The 17,905-nt window shown below is 38.5% G+C and overlaps 1 pseudogene; it reads left to right on the forward strand.

The window, feature by feature from the left end:
* Positions 1-15,374: 15,374 nt before the first annotated feature.
* Positions 15,375-15,895, forward strand: LOC113884320 (annotated as a pseudogene).
* Positions 15,896-17,905: the final 2,010 nt, after the last annotated feature.

Raw genomic sequence — 17,905 nt, forward strand, 5'->3', positions numbered from 1 at the left:
AAATCTTTTGGAACATGAGCTATAGCCCATCAGACTCCTCTGTCCATGGGATTTCCCAGGCAAGAATACAAGAGTAGGTTGCCATTTCCTTCTCCAAGATATCTTCCTGACCCAAGGATCACACCTGCACCTCCTGCATTGCAGGCAGATTCTTTATGGCCAAGCCACTGGAGAAGCCCTGAAAATAGCATAGCTGGATACAAACAAAGACAGAAATTAAGCATATATAAAAGAGACGAGAGATAATTAGAGGTAAAACTATTAATCTTGTGTGCTCAGTGTCTGAAGTGAGCCAGAGGCAGCTAGGAATTTGACTTCTACAGGAAACAGGACTTAAGAGTGCTTCTGGAGAAAAGGGAACCCTCTTACACTGTTGGTGGGAGTGCAAACTAGCACAGCCACTATGGAGAACAGTGTGGAGATTCCTTAAACACCTGGGAATAGAACTGCCATATGACCCAGCAATCCCACTGCTAGGCATACACACCGAGGAAACCAGAAGGGAAAGAGACACGTGTATCGCAATGTTCATCGCAGCACTGTTTATAATAGCCAGGACATGGAAGCAACCTAGATGTCCATCAGCAGATGAATGGATAAGAAAGCTGTGGTACACATACACAATAGAATATGACTCAGCCATTAAAAAGAATACATTTGAATCAGTTCTAATGAGGTGGATGAAACTGGAGCGTATTATACAGTGTGAAGTAAGTCAGAAAGAAAAACACCATACAGTATACTAATGCATATATATGAAATTTAGAAAGATGGTAATGATAACCCTGTATGTGAGACAGCAAAAGAGACACAGATGTATTGAACAGTCTTTTGGATGCTACGGGAGAGAGTGAGGGTGGGATGATATGGGAGAATGACATTGAAACATGTAAATTATCATATGTGAAACGAATCTCCAGTCCAGGTTCAATGCATGATACAGGATGCTTGAAGCTGGTGCACTGGGATGACCCAGAGGGATGGGATGGGGAGAGAGTTGGGAGTTGGGTACAGGATGGGGAACACATGTACACCCATGGCTGATTCAAGTCAATGTATGGCAAAACCAATACAATATTGTAAAGTAAAAAAAAAAAAAAAAAAAAAAGAGTGCTTCCTTGTATGGGGAGGAAAGCCTGGGTTACTAGCTAAATCCACAAAGTAAAGTGAAGCATTCCACCTCCTAGAAGTATCCTGAAATCAAATTTATGTTTTAAACTATAACTAGGAGTCTCTGGAATATAAAGACATAGTGTTTATATTCCAGAACCAAGCCAAGTTACCAACTAGATTTGTGAATGAATCTACATCTTCGTATCATCCAAGGGCATCATTACTTAAAATGCCTTTAAAAGACTGTGTTGTGAACTAAGGACTGCTAGAGAGAATGGAAGAACTTAACCAAGGGGAAGGAAGGAAAGAGAAAGGATTAGAGGAAAGGAAAGAAGCAATAGAGCAAAAGAAAAACAAACAAACAAACAATGCAGTTAAAGTGAAGCTTCAACACTAAAATTCCAGGGAACAGGAAGAAACTTTTTTTTTTTTAATTAAAATTAAAGCTATGGTAAAAAGATAGATGACAGAAGTGGGCATAAAATAAATTTTTTGTTAATAGTTAAAGCTTGATAACATCTAGATTGTGTTTCTGATGATGACAAAAGTAGTGAATTATTTTTCACATTGTAATAAATATTTATAGCTATGTATGTAGGATTTTGAAGAATAACCATTCAGTAACATATTTTATAGTTTATAATAAAAATGTAGAGGATAGAAGAAAAGGATGTATGGAAAACAAAATTGTAGAAAAGTCAGGAAAGAAGGGGGTGGGTAAATAGAAAGCAAAAATTATAAATATGGCAAAAATTCTAAAGATATCAGAAATCCCAAATAGTATAATTATTCAATCACTGATTGGACAAAGATAAAATTTGCCTTACAGTTCATTTGCAAGAGAGAAATATAAATCATAATGAAGAAGTTTCAAAATAAAGAAAATATCTAAGGTGGACAAAATAGCAAATCCAATATTTCATCCAAAAAATCAATAATTTTAAATTAATAAATGATTTATAAAATCTGATGTAGCAAAAATATTTTAGGACAAAAATAAAGCTCAAGGCAAAATATTGGAAATTGAGAAACAATATTACATAATAAAAAAAGCAATAGGCTAAGAAAATAAAATAATAAACAATAATATGCTTTACCTGATTTTAAAATGTCACCCTACAGATCATTAAGAAGTTTCAAGGGAGAAAAATTATAGCTACAAAGCTAAGAGATCAAACAGTCAATAATAAAATCATCAGTGATGCATAGATGGACACCTCCAAGTGTGATATTCTAAAAAAATACAATTCTTATAATGTATTCAGGCTAGTTTTTGTTGTTGTTTAATCATTGAGTCATGTCAAACTCTTTTGCAACCCCATAATTGTAGACTGCCAGGTTCCTCTGTCCATGGGATTTCCCAGGCAAGAATATTAGAATGGGTTGCCATTTCTTCTCCAGGGGATCTTCTTGACCCAGTGATTGAACTCCTGCTGAACTGCATCTAATTCTAGTACTGAGAAAGCTTTATATAGACCCAAAATAAAAGGTATTCTTAACTATATCAATATTGTTGGAGCAAAAAAAGCTGGGTGAAACTTTAAAAGTTAAAATAGAGACATGACACTTAGAGGCAGGATCTTGTGTGTTGGTTTGAAAACTGACTCCTGAATGAATACAAATGGGAGGAAGAGACTAAAGAGGCAGACCACCCAAGATTGATAGGTCGAAGGTTTAACAAGCAAGAAAACTTATATTTTATACTTGTCTTGGGTGGCCATAAGATGAGCAGATCTGTGCAACTGCATGCCCGAATCTTAAAAGTTTCTACACAGGTCTGCATATACCATTCAGATGGTCTCAACAACACAGTACTCTCTATAAGTCTGCATCCTTAAAACAGCTCTTACTGTGGGCAGAACATACATTCTAAAGACAGGGGAGAGAGTGAGGAGGCTTCCAATTGCCCAGGTCCAGCTCATGGGTCAACTAACAATCATATCTTTTTAATGATGTATTTGAAAATTGCATACTAGGGGAAATCAAATACAATGAAATACATTGAGACAAGTGACAAAACTGAAATATGAATAATATATTTCAGTTCAGTTCAGTCGCTCAGTCATGTCCGACTATTGCGACCCCATGAATCGCAGCACACCAGGCCTCCCTGTCCATCACCATCTCCCGGAGTTCACCCAAACTCACGTCCATCGAGTCAGTGATGCCATCCAGCCATCTCATCCTCTGTCGTCCCCTTCTCCTCCTGCCCCCAATCCCTCCCAGCATCAGACTCTTTTCCAATGAGTCAACTCTTTGCATGAGGTGGCCAAAGTACTGGAGTTTCAGCTTTAGCATATTTAATATAATGTAAATATATAACAATACAAATTAATATAAAAATTGTGTATCATTTTTAAATTCAGTGCAGTTGATAACTCAGGTTATATAAAACAAACTCAGGTGAGCTGTGAACTCCTGAGTCACATGAATTATTGTTCCTTCAAACTATTAAGTTTTGAGTTTTTTGTTATGTAGCAGTATTTAATTTGTATACTTAACTTTCCTTATGTTAGTTATTAGATCACCACTTCATCTACACTTATAGAAGTTTCATGCTTACTAATGATGAGAAGATTCATTTTTTTTCAATTTATGTAATTATTAAACAAACATTCATTAAGCACCTACTACATGTTAGCCGTTTCTCTAAGACCTTGAGACATGGTGAAAAAAAAAAGTGCTTCTTTCTCCTGGGCAATGAGCAAGGTTGTTTATTACTAAAATACTGCATATGATTCCCCTAAGGAAATACCCCCTACAAAAGTAAGGTTGTGTTAAGTGTTGTGTGGCTTTGGGGTTATATGGCTTACTGAAAGTCAGATAATACTCAGTAGATAAAGGCTTGATCATAAATATGTCTCTATTGGAGGAAAAACATGGTAATTAAGGGTTAGAATGATGATAATCAGAATGAAAAAAAATAGTCTCCAATATTTTGTTTCTTACCCCCCCACCCCCGAGAGATGAGAATAGTGTCTGAATTGACTAAATGGTTCCATATTGCATTTCATTGATGTCTTTACTCAACCCTGCCTTTTGTCTGTTACACTATTTTTGAAAAATACTGCATCAATTCTACTGTAAAATTCCTTCATTGTGAATTTTGTCGACTGCATACTCAGGGTGTTATTTAACATGTTCCTGTGCCCCTTGTGTTTTCTGTAAACCAGATGTTAGATGGGGAAGTTTAGATTTAATTAATTTCAATTTTCTGGCAATGCATTAAAATTGCCAAAAGAGTTGTTTATTTTAATAATGAAGAAACTTGCCCATTTCCAAAAGCACTATTCATGAAGCCCATACATATATGTGTGTGTGTGTGTGTGTGTGTGTGTGTGTAGGATTGAACCCAAGTCTCTTACATCTTCTGCATTGGCAGGCAGGTTCTTTACCACTAGTGCCACCTGGGAAGCCTATCTGTATGTGTGTGTGTGTGTGTGTGTGTGTGTGTGTATTTGACAATTTCTTATACACCTAGTTTCCTAATAAGCTTCTCCCCGATGAAGATAATGGCAATCATACTGCTAGTGTTATACATGTCCCTCAGTGGAAAAACTTCAAACATAAACAAAACTAAAACAAATAGGACAATGAACCTCCATGTAGTCATTAGCAAGCTATAAAAAAAACAAAAAAAAATCCACAGACTTGTTTTATGCTTCTAAACTGGGGTGTTTTGAGCTTAATTCTAAGATAGCGTAACTCCAGTAATATTTTTTACCTGGAAGTAAAATATAAGTAATTGATACAATTAAGTATGCTGCCAGAGTTCAAATTTTTCCTTTTTTTTTTTTTTTCCAAATTTCTTTGTTCGTGTTCATGTACTAGCATTTAGCTAAGTCTCTGCTTAACAAATGTTTCTTTCTTCTTTTTTCTGTTTTAATTAAGCTATTAAACTTAGATCATTTTTCCTATAGTGTTCTTATATTCTGAATTTTACTAATTACATGCTTGGAGTATCATTTTATATGTTCTACCATCCTTGCATTTTCTCTAAACTGTGAGATTTACATTTAGTCTATTTGTTTCCGTTTTTATTTCCTTCTTTCTTTTCTTTTTGGTATACTATGGCATACTGGTGTTATGTATATCAATCAGTTCAGTTAATTAGAGAGATTTGAAAAATAATTGAGAAAAATTTTTTCTCATAGCTCAATTCCTTTAAGCTCCATAAGTATGAGGGTTCTCCAGAGAAACAGAATCAATAGACTATATAGACATATGTATGAGTGGAGATTTAAAATAAAATTGACTTATATGGTTACGGAGGTTGTCTCAATTATGATGTGGAATGCCTCCATTCAGCTGAGAAGATGTCGGGTAAAAATAGTAAATATCTATCTAAAACATCTTTGTGCCCAGGGCTTTACTGTAAAATCAGTTTGCCATTTTTGACCTTGAAATGTGCCTCTGCACTGAGTCAGGGTTACTTCCTTGACCTTGGTTGGGGGGGAAGTGAGTGTTGGAGTTATTCTGGAGGCAATTAGGGCAAGTTTCAAACACCTCTTTAAGGTTGTCATTCAATGACTCAGTCATGTCTTACTCTGTGACCCCACGGACTCCAGCATGCCAGGGTTCCCTGCCCTTCTCTATCTCCAAGAGTTTGCTCAACTCATGCCCATTGAGTTGATGATGCCATCTAACCATCTTATCCTCTGTTGCCCCCTTCTCCTCCAGCCTTCAATCTTTCCCAGAATCAGGGTCTTTTACAATGAGTTGACTTTTCCCATGGGTGGCCAAACTATTGAAGCTTCAGCTTCAGCATCAGTTCTTTCAATGAATATTCAGAATTTATTTCCTTTAGGGTTGACTGGTTTGATCTCCTTGCTGTCCAAGAGACTCAAGACTTCTCCAGCACCACAGTTTCAAAGCATCCATTCTTTGGTGCTCAGACCTCTTTATGGTCCAACTCTCTTTATGATCCACTACTGGAGTGGGTTGTCATTTCCTCCTCCAGGGGATCTTCCCAACTCAGAGATCAAACCCATGTCTCTTGTGTCACCTACATTGGCAGGGAGGTCCTTTGCCACTAGCACCACATGGGAATCTCAATGGTAATTGGGAGTAGTCATGGATTTGTTGAATCATTGATAACAACTGACATAGAGCCTCCTGCCTGTAATGTGTGCTCTGGTGATCTTCTCTGAGGGCTTGGAGTGCCATGACTGATGGGAAGAACTGCTGCCCATGACTATTAACAATCCACTATGGGTATTCTGGGGTAACTGCATTTCAAAGTGAGTGCAATAAAGTAACTGCATTTCAAAACCTTTTCCTTTCTTCTGGTGTATATATGGAAGTGTAGGAGTTAGGGTCTGGGGGAGCCAGTAAGAGTGGCATTTGAAGTCTGATCCCATCCTCTGTTGCTTGTTTAGCTGCCATATCTGCTCTGTTAGTTCCTCATTATTTCTGTTTCTCCATTTTGTTGGCCTCTAATGAATAACTTCCACATCCTTTGGCAGAAGTATTGCTTCTGAAAGCTGCATAATTTCCTCCCCATTATTAATCTTTTTATTCCCTGGGGTCAGCAATCCTCTTTCCTTCCTATTGGCCCCAAGGGCCTGTAGGATTGAATAGGCACATTTATAGTCAGTGTAAATATTGACAACTTTTCCTTTCCCTAGTTCTACTGCTCTGATTAAGGCAATTAATTTGGCATTCTGGGCAGAATAGCCTGAGGACACAGCTTTAGCTTCCACCTCTTCTGTGATGGAAATCTACAGCAATATAAACAGCCTTTTCTCTCTTTCACAAAACTACTCTCACCAATGAACCATTTCAATTATGCATTCTCACTATAGATTTTTAGGTCAGGCTGCTGGAGTATATTTGTTTCATAACTTCTTTACACTTATAAGTTAATTTTGGACCTGTCTGAGGTAGAAAGTAGACAGTGTTAAGGATATTACAGAGCCTTAGAGTCACAGATGTATTGTCCAGAAGCATAACTTGGACCAGGGGATAATTAATCTGCAGCCATCCTTTCCTTTAAAAGGGGTTGGAAGTGGTAGTGATACAAAAAAATGTGGCTTCTGTGTCCTGATGCCATTTGAATCACAGAGTTTAGGTGAAGTAGAAAAGAATAGCTTTAATTGTCTTCCAGACAAAGGAAGACACATTAGACTCATGTCTTGAGGTGGCTCAGATGGTTAACAATCCACCTGCACTGCAGGAGACATGGGTTCAATCCCTGGGTTGGGCAGATGCCCTGGAAGAGGGCATAGCAACCTACTCCAGTATTCTTGCCTGGAGAATTCCCATGGACAGAGGAGCCTGGAGGGCTACAGTCCATGAGATTGCAAAGAGTCAGACATGACTGAGCAACTAAGCACACAGCACAACTGGTAAGGATTTGGTCAGTTCAGTTCAGTCACTCGGTTGTATCCAACTCTGCAACCCCACGGACTGCAGTACACCAGGCCTCCCTGTCTATCACCAGCTACCGGAGTTTACTCAAACTCATGTCCATCGGGTTGATGGTGCCATCCAACAGCCATCTCATCCTCTGTCATCTCCTACTCTTACTGCCTTCGATCTTTCCCAGCATCAGGGTCTTTTCAAATGAGGCAGTTCTTTTCATCAGGTGGCCAAATTATTGGAGCTTCAGCTTCAGCATCAGTCCTTCCAATGAATATTAAGGACTGATTTCCTTTAGGATTGACTGGTTTGATCTTGCAGTCCAAGGTATTCTCAAGAGCCTTCTCCAACACCAGAGTTCAAATGCATCAATTCTTTGGCACTCAGCTTTATTTATAGTCCAACTCTCACATCCATACATGACTACTGAAAAAACCATAGCTTTGACTAGATGGACTTTGTTGGCAAAGTAATGTCTCTGCTTTTTAATATACTGTCTAGTTTGGTCATAGCTTTTCTTCCAATGAGCAAGCATCTTTTAATTTCATGGCTGCAGTCACCATCCACCCTGATATTGGAACCACCCAAAAATAAAGTCTGTCACTATTTCCATTGTTTCCCCACCTATTTTCCATGAAGTGATGGGGGCAATGGCACCCCACTCCAGTACTCTTGCCTGGAAAATCCCATGGATGGAGGAGCCTGGTAGGCTGCAGTCCATGGGGTCGTTAAGAGTCAGACATGACTGAGCGACTTCACTTTCACTTGTCACTTTCATGTATTGGAGAAGGAAATGGCAACCCACTCCATTGTTCTTGCCTGGAGAATCCCAGGGATGGGGGAGCCTTATGGGCTGCCGTCTGTGGGGTTGCACAGAATCGGACATGACTGAAGCAACTTAGCAGCAGCAGCAGCAGCAGCAGACGGGACCAGAAGCCATAATTTAGTATTCTGAATGTTGAGTTTTTAAGCCAACTTTTTCACTCACTTTCACTTTCATCAAGAGGCTCCTTAGTTCTCCTTCACTTTCTACCATAGGTGTGGTGTAATCTGTGTACCTGAAGTTCTTCATATTTCTCCTGGTAATCTTGATTCCAACCTGTGCCTCATCCAGCCTGGCATTTCACATGATGTACTCTGCATATAAGTAAAATAAGCAAGATGACAATATACAGCCTTGACATATTCCTTTCCAAATTTGGAACCAGTCTGTTGTCTCATATCTGGTTCTAATTGTTGCTTCTTGACCTGCATACAGATTTCTTAGGAGGTAGGTATGGTGGTCTGGTATTCCCACCTCTTTAAGAATTTTCCACAAATTGTTGTGATCCACACAATCAAAGGCTTTGGCATAGTCAATAAGGCAGAAGTAAATGCTTTTCTGGAACTCTCTTGTTTTTTTCTATGGTCCAGCAGATGTTTGCATTTTGATCTCTGGTTCCTATGCATTTTCTAAATCCAGCTTGAACATATGGAAATTCATGGTTCACATACTGTTGAAGCCTGGCTTGGAGAATTTTGAGCATTACTTTGCCTATGTGTGAGATGAGTGCCATTGTGTGGTAGTTTGAACATTCTTTGGCATTTCCCTTCTTTGGGATTGGAATGAAAACTTACCTTTTCCAGTCCTATGGCCACTGCTGAGTTTTCAAAATTTGCTGGAATATTGAGGGAAGCACTTTCACAGCATCATCTTTTAGAATTTGAAATAGTTCAGCTGGAATTCCATCACCTCCGCTACCTTTGTTCATAGTGCTGCTTCCTAAGGCCCACTTGATTTCACATGCCAGGATGTCTCACTCTAGGTGAGTGATCACATCATTGTGATTATCTGTGTCATGAAGATCATTTTTGTATAGTTTTTCTGTGTTCTTGCTACCTCTTCTTAATATCATCTGCTTCTGTTAGGTCCATACCATTTCTGTCCTTTATTGTGCCCATCCTTGCATGAAATCTTCACTTGGTATCTCAAATTTTCTGGAAGAGATCTCTAGTATTTCCCATTTTATTGCTTTCTTCTATTTCTTTGCACTGAGGAAGGTTTTCTTATCGCTCCTTGCTATCCTTTGGAACCCTGCTTTCAAATGGGTATATCTTTCTTTTTCTCTTTTGCCTTTAGCTTCTCTTCTTTTCTTAGCTATTTTTAAGACCTCCTCAGACAACAATTTTTGCTTTTTGCTTTTCTTTTTCTTGATGATGGTCTTGATCACTGCCTTCTATATAGTGTCACAAACCTTTATCCATAGTTCTTCAGGCATGAAGTTCTTCAGATTTTGCACGCACATTCTACCCACTGGAGGGAGATTTGGGCTTTTTGTTTGAAATTTTACATCCTCTCTTTGCCAGATGACTTAAGGTGTTAACTACATTATATTCAGAAAGCTCTTAGGTGGGGCTGATGATTAGAATGTCATCCTCGTATTGAAGTTTAGTTCCCTGTTCTAACTCAAGGTCACCATGATCCTCAGCAAAAATTTTTCTAAAAATGTTGGCAATGTTTTTAAATCCCTAGGGCAGAACTGTCCAGTACAACTGTTGTTTTCCTTTACTATCTGATCCTGCCATCCAAAAGCAAAAAAAAAAAATGTATTAAGATTCCAGAGCTAAGAGCACACAAGAGAAGGCATCTTTTAAATCTAACACGGAATACCAGATTCTCCCAGGGTTTAGAGTAGAGAAAAGGGTGTAACTGTTGGGCACCACTGGGTGAATCCTTAGTAGCTTTATTTACAGCTCAAGGAAGCTGAGTAAGCTGATATTTCTTTCTTTCTTTTTTAATTGGCACGATATGAGGGTTGCAAGGGGACTGACAGGGTCTAAGAAGCCCTTGTTTGAGTAAGCTTTCTACATTAGGCTCAATGTCTAGCTAAAAGGGCTGTTGACTGAAGAAAAATGAAGAACCTACAAGTTAAGAGTCATGTTTTATTGCACAGACATTCTAATTTTTATGACTTCAAGTCTTGGAGCCAGCATCTCAGATAGCACTGAGAAAACTACTCTGAGGAGGCAAGAGGGGAGCTAGGATATCTAGTTTTTGCAACAAAGGACAGGTAGTCAGAATGTCAAAATGTTATTGTGAATAAAGAAAACAAGATACCTCAAGTTAAGGAATCTAGTGTCTTTCTATGTATGAAGATGTAAGAGTCTGGGCTCACTGATTTATTATTCTTTTGATATGACTCTCAGCTATCTGGGGCCAGTATTCTGTGTTTTCTCATCTTTAGTTTACTCAAGCTACACCACTGTGGGTGGCTGCAGTCTGAGGACTGCTAGATGGCAGGCATTCCTTGCTTCCATCCTGAGTTCCCTTAAGACAATTGCCGATGCTGTGACATTTTTTTATTGATATGGCAGGCAGCATTCTTAGTCCACAGGGTATTGCTTTATATTTGGGTGACTGGAGTTAGGTCAAAGCTTGACTAGGGGGATCTCCTGTCTCTGCCTACTGTTCATTTGCCCATACTGAGGGATTAAATCCCTTCAAGGTTAATCAGGCCATTATCCTTCACAGAGAGTGGCAGCAATAGGGCTACATAATGGAAAAGAGTCTTAGGTATATAGATGGTAAGGTTTTTGTCTCTGAGATAAATTGTAGATCCCAATTTATGTAGTAAGTCTCTTCTTCTTAGCAGAATTCAACATTCTGGAAACATATAAGAAAGACTGAGATAATATTTTCCCTTTCAAATCACACTCAAGTTGCTCTATAAAGTTGTGCTCCTGTGGCTTTCCTTTCACTCCCACTATCTTATATTTAACATTGGTCATTCTGCCTTGTTAGTGCCCCTGTGTCCACTAAAAAGTCAATCTTTTTATCCCTAATGATCAGGGTGAGCCTAGGTTCCTTGGGGGTATGTCCAGGGCTCTCCTAGGAACCCTGGGTCACTTCAGCTCTCTTCTTTGATGTGTGCAACCAGTGATGATGGGTCAGGACATAACAGTCTGCTTAATTTCTTTCTCAGACATTTGGGGCATTCCCCTTTCCAATGACCCTCCTCTGTGCAGTGTGCACATTGGCTTTAAGACTTTCTCTCCACTGTGCAGGTGGTCTTTGAAACCCCGGGCAGTTTATCCATATTACTGGTTTCCTTCAGGACAGGTGGCATGAGGGGAGGTCATCCCTGGGAGGTCAACTCAACCTGAATTGCTAAAGCCAGAATACTGGCAATTGGTTCTGCTCATCTATCTTCCTTTGCATCAGGCTCCAGATACTGGTTGTTGAACATGTGAAATGTTGACTACACCAGCTGGGAAGTGGCATGGTAGGCCCTATCTCCAATGTTTGTATATTGAATAATTTTTTCCTAATGTCTGGGAAACTCTGGGAAGTTAAATGAGACTTAAGAATGGCTTGGCCTTCCACTTACTCTGGGTTCACATTTGTATACACCTGGAGACACTCCCTTAGACACTCAAGGGAGGTCCAGGAATTGTCCTTCCATCTCTGGATGACTTTCTGAAACCTACTTCCATTTGTGAATTTCTTCCCCGTTGGCTGAATGTCCTTATGAATCAAATCCCTGAAGTGTGTGAGATGCCGCCAAAGACTGTTTTCCTCTCAGGGGTCCCAGCCAGAAATAATTGTGAGAATGAGCTGGACTCCATGCTGATATATAGCCTTCACTGAATTATTTTGATTAGTCTTACCTGCTTCCTCCCTTGCAATAGTTATAATTAGTGATTTTTCTTCCCCAGAGTATAAGATGTTTAGGAGGGTTTGAACATCCACCCCAGTGGGGAAATAAGTGTGGAATATTCCCTGAACAAAGTTCAAGAGTCCCTTGGGTGGGATCTTTCCTCAAACCCTTGGGGCAATCATAGATCTGAGGAAGAGAAGGGTAAGTACTGTGGTCAGTCCATTCCCTCCATTGGGGACATCCCAAAGGGAGAATAGCTCATTGATTCCAAGGTCTGTTGTGCTGCTTTGAGTGTGCATTGGACTAGTTTTTGTCAGGAGGCATACAGAGAGACAGAGGTGGGAGAGTCCAAGAAGGTATTCATCCGCTGGGAAAAGGAAGAAGCACCTAATAGGGAGGTGAAGAATCTGAAAGCATAGAAGGTGTCGGTACTTAGGAGAGATAGCTACTCTTGGCAGAGGAATTCAAGAGGATCCTCAGACTGAGATTTCAATATTGGGAGAGCAAGATATGAACTAGTTTCATGTTTCTTACAGAGGCCCTTATTTTGTCAAAGCACCATGAAAAACTGGACATACGTGATCTTATCCCATAAAGTCTGGCGATAGAGGTCCAATTGAAAAATAATGTAAATTTTTCCTCCACACTCCATGAGGGACCCTACAAACCATTTACCTTTGGGAATCCTGATGGAATAAAATTATCTGAAATACCAAGAGATATGAATTTTCATTTTTTCTTTTTCCAAACTTTTTTTTCCCTACATTCCTATATGCTATTAGATCTAATAATGACAGACAGGTGTTTAACCGTGTATCTATAGATCAAAGGTGGAGTGTTTTGATAATCACCATCATTTCTTTCCTTTCTCTTGAAGACTTTGGCACAAAAGGACAGAATAAATTACAGTACATCTCTAAGACCCAATAAAAGTAATATTAAAGTCTTATATACTTCTTTTATGATACTTCTAAGCCATAGGAAGAATAGGAAATAAAACTTTCAAGAGAACAAAATGGTTTCAAAGACAAACAAAGAAGATATCCTATTAAAGGAGTGAGTTTGGTCATTATGAGCTAATGTTTCACTGTCTCTTAAAAACTGATGTTTGTCCTTGCAATGAAAGTTACTATTACTAGATTATTATTTTAATACATCAGTGCATGAATGTATACTAAGTCTCTTCAGTCTTGTCCTACTCTTTGTGACCCTATGGACTGTAGCGCACAGGCTCTTCTGTTCATGGGATTCTCCAGACAAGAATACTGGAGTGGATTGCCATGCCCTCCTCCAGGGGATCTTCCCAACCCAGGAATTTAATCTGCATCTCCTGCAGCTCCTGCATTGCAGGCAAATTCTTTACCACTGAGCCACCAGGGAGGCCAATACATCAGTAGTAAAGAATTAGTAGTTCTATAGCCTACAGAGAGTATTGAAAAGGATGCTTGAATTAAAAAAAAAAGAAAAAAGCATTTCTCTGACTCATGAGATAGCAAGAATTTATCTTTCTTAACCCATTTCTACTCCTGCCTCACCACAATAACTGTGAAACTCAGGATCAGACATTATAATATTGAATGTTTCTTGATTTTGTACAGCTCAAATTTGGGCCATTGCACAGATCCTACAAGGAATTTCCAAACAGGGTATTTCTTATTAAAGAGAAGGGATTGGAGTTTCAGATCAAGGGCCTTGAAGAGGTATTGTCCAAACTGAAGACAAAAAAAGTCAGATTAGGATAAAAGAAAATTCTCCTGAGGACTTTCTGTGATCTCTGAAACCATAGAAAGGCCATATCAGTCAAAACCTTAACCTTTAACTAGTCTCTGAAACTGTGTTCTTCCCCCATTGTAACCTCTTTTTAAGGACTATTTTACTATCATTACTTTCCAATTCAGACTTTTATAAAGTTATGTTTGTTAGTTCAGTCAACTGAGTTCTGCTATACTGATTTATAATCATTCATTTATTCAATATTATTACATCCCTGCAATAAAATAAACACCATGCAGCTTAAGCAGGAGACACTGAAGAGGAAATGCTGTCCTTTGAAAAAAGACAATATAATATGATGTGATCAGTATAGTGGGTCATACATAATAAAAACCCAAGGCATTATGAGTTTAATAATTACAGACCCTATCCTAGTCTTAAAGGTTGTAGGACTAGATGAAGTAATGTCAACACTGAATCCTAAAAAATAAGATGATTTTCAGGTAAAGGAAGAAAGAGGGTAGGAAAGGCTGTAACCAGCAATATAATGGAAATCTGGTAGAGTTCCTGGTATATTCACCTTTTTCAGGTCTGTTACTAATTCTCCCATCCCTGTATATGTTCTTTCTGTAATCCCAATTATAAGCAGTAAGGTGCTACTTATCAGAACTATGGAAAATCCTATTTATTCCTATTGACCATATTCAAAACAAGGCAAGAAAAACTCTTCATATTTACATTCAATGCATATCTCTTTTTTGCCATAATATTACTATTGCCTGCAAAAGTGAAATATATGTTTAAATCTATGGGCTTTTCATGCACAAAGCCGAGTGGTTTCGAATATACTTTAGGTGGTTCTTCATTTCTCCCCCATCCCACCCTTGGCAATCACTGATTTTCTCTTACTACCCTGTAGTTTTGGGGGCTTCCCAGGTCACACTGGTGGTAAAGAACCTGCCTCTCAATATAGGGGACATAAGAGATATGGGTTCAGTCCCTGGGTTAGGAAATCCCCTGGAGAAGGGATAGGTTACCCACTCCAGTATTCTTGCTTAGAGAATCCCCATGGACAGAGGAGCCTGGTGAGCCATAGTTCATGGGGTCATAAAGAGTTGGACACAACTGAAGCAACTTAACACACGCTAGGTGGTTCTTTAAAGATGAATGGGACTTTCAGTCATTTGTTTAAATTTGTTTAAAGGTTATAGAAAGTAAATGGGCCTTCAGTGTGGTCTCTAGGTCACATAATCACATAATTTTGCAGTCTCTGGTTTTAAACAAGGATGATTTCTGATTGATAGCACAGGAGCGAGCACAGGAGCAAATTACTTCAGATACTGCTGGCCTTCCCTCCAAAATACTCTTAAAAATAGATGTTCAAGTCTGTTGCATTCTATCAAATGTTTAAACAACAATTAACATGAATTTTGTATTAGGTTTTGTGGTGAAATAAAAGTTACTTATTTTACAGTGTGCCCGCGCTGTCCATGGAGAGAGGTTGAGACTGCGGAGCTCCGGCCCTAGACAATGGGGCACAGGATGGCGAGGATGTCAGCTTCCTTCGTCTGGGCCAGGGTCCCAACTGTGAGCAAGAGGAAGTAGCAGCCACCCCCACCGCTGGGCCGCCCTCATCCTGACACCTTCAGCCGTAAAGAAGATAAAATGACTTCTTAAAGATAAGCCTGAACATGTTGATGTCTGAATCAGGGGTTGTAATGTCCTTTTCTACACTTTTTTTTTTTTTTTTCTATTTATTTTTATTTTTTCTAATTTTATTTTATTTTTAAACTTTACATAATTGTATTAGTTTTGCCAAATATCAAAATGAATCCGCCACAGGTATACATGTGTTCCCCATCCTGAACCTTTAAATATACAAAGATAAAAGGAGACTCTGATGAAGAAGTTATTCAAGATGGCATCAGAGTGTTCATTGAGAAGAAAGCACAGCTAACAAACTGTTAAAAACAGAAATGGACTATGTTGAAGACAAATTATCCAGTGACTTTGTGTTCAGTAACCCACATATCAAAGGAACTTGTTGCTATGGAGAAAGCTTTAACATTTGATTCCTCAGAACTACTTGGACTGCAGGCCCCAGGAGAGCCGTGGAAGCTCTAAGGCTTATTGAAGAAATCATGTGGCTGTCATGTGGTTAAGGTGTGTAATGTATGGCTTCCTTACAAGGAGAATAAAGTGATGCATTTGAGAATGAAGCCAGTATGTTAGATTCCAGAAGAACTGATACTTTTGTTCTTAATATGGGACAGAAAATGAGAATCCATTTTGGGTAATCTTTCTGATCTGTAAAGAAAAAGCTAAATTCTCCTTTCTGCATCCTTTCTGTTAGAACTAGTTCCATGGCAATTGCTTTAATGGGAGGATTTCAGAAAACATATTCTTAACAGTTATGAGTTGGTGGATCTTTTCAAAGAGTTGAAGGTGCATCTCCCATGAAGATTAATGACTTAAAATTCAGAGGCAGGAAGTCTTGATTCCTGGTGTCATGTGATGGTGCACTGTTTTTCTCCAGACTTGGCATAGTGTTCCTACATTTTTTATCCAAAATTTCAGTGTCAGATGCCTTGTTTCCTTATTACTCTGTAGCAATCCAGCCATTAGATTAAATATTGAACAAAGATTTCTTGAACTCTAGTACCCAATAGTTCCAAAAGATGAGATCAGAAGGTAAATATTTCACCCAACTGTTTTTAAGTCCATTTCTTTTGCCGCCCTAAGTGTCTGCCCACAGGTGAGATGTCAAGCTGACTTGGATCCTTTCTCTTGGAGTCTCTTAAGGGACTTCCTTGGTGATCCAGTAAGTAAGATTGGATGCTTCCACTGCAAGGGGCATGGGTTCAATCCCTGGTCAAAGAAATAAGATCCCAACAAGCTACATGTCAAGGCCTAAAAAAAAAAAAAGTAGGAAGTTCTCTTAAAAGCCATCTAATCCACTCCCTCAATCTTTACCTGGGGAATAAAACCCCAGGGATGCTGAAGGGCTTTTGCTCCCCCAAACACTGCAGGCTGGGTAGGGGCAGAGTGAGGACCACACACACTTCCTCTCTTGTAGGTGCCACACCGGTTCTGTGCTCTGAGGTGGTCAGTGGAGGTAAATGGATGATCGGGCTTCTTTATTTGGTCAGCATTTTTATTAGATTTCCTTGTAATTTGGAGAGGATATTTAGCTTTCTTTTCTTTTGGATGAGAAGAATCTTATTTTAAAACCCATTTATGTGAATTATCACCTTGTTTCACTAGGACTTAGAAGAGTAGTTTATATTAGCAGGGAAGAGGACACTGTAGCAACCCAGAATTGTTCTTTCAGAACATGATAGTAATTGTGAAGCAGAACATGGAGATCTTTTCTTGTAATTCCCAGTGTGTGTACACTTTCTGGATCCTAAGTGCAATTGCTAAAATTTTAAGCCTAATATTTTAACCTAACATTTTTATCATCACCCTTTCTTTAACAGTGTTCCTTTTGTTCTTTAGTTATCAGTTTTCCTGGATTTGACTTATTAAATAGTCTATGAGATGACATATTTGCTTCTTTTGAAAGCCTGTTCTTATGAATTAAAGTAGCTGAATTCCTTTATGTTTGTCATATTTACTAAGGTACCTGGCACAAAATGCAACAAAACCTACAGCAGCAGCTTTATGTAAATGCTCATGAATTTGTATTGTTACTATAATTGTCAATCCACTTAAAATTTATGCAATATTGTATATATAGAGAGAGATTGAGTTGCCAATAAAAAAATAGTAGCCTCTTTGTGATCATAAAAAAAAAGCAGTAACTTATTTCATATGCCTTCTAATATTACCACAAAACTTAAGTAATTTTATATGGATAAGCAATCATTTAAAAAATGATTTTTAAAAATTTTCTATTTGAAAATTTATATATGTATAGAATACATAAAGTGACCATATACAACATATATAGTGTATCAATATAAGAAAGACTTTTCTTCAGGATTTATAAATATGATATTGAAAGTTCACTAAGAATATACTTGTTGGAATATTAGATTTTTGACATTTAAATGTGACATAAAATTTAAATCTACAGTTAT

The sequence above is a fragment of the Bos indicus x Bos taurus genome, chromosome 26, assembly GCF_003369695.1.
Source record: "Bos indicus x Bos taurus breed Angus x Brahman F1 hybrid chromosome 26, Bos_hybrid_MaternalHap_v2.0, whole genome shotgun sequence".
Classification (NCBI taxonomy): domain Eukaryota; kingdom Metazoa; phylum Chordata; class Mammalia; order Artiodactyla; family Bovidae; genus Bos; species Bos indicus x Bos taurus.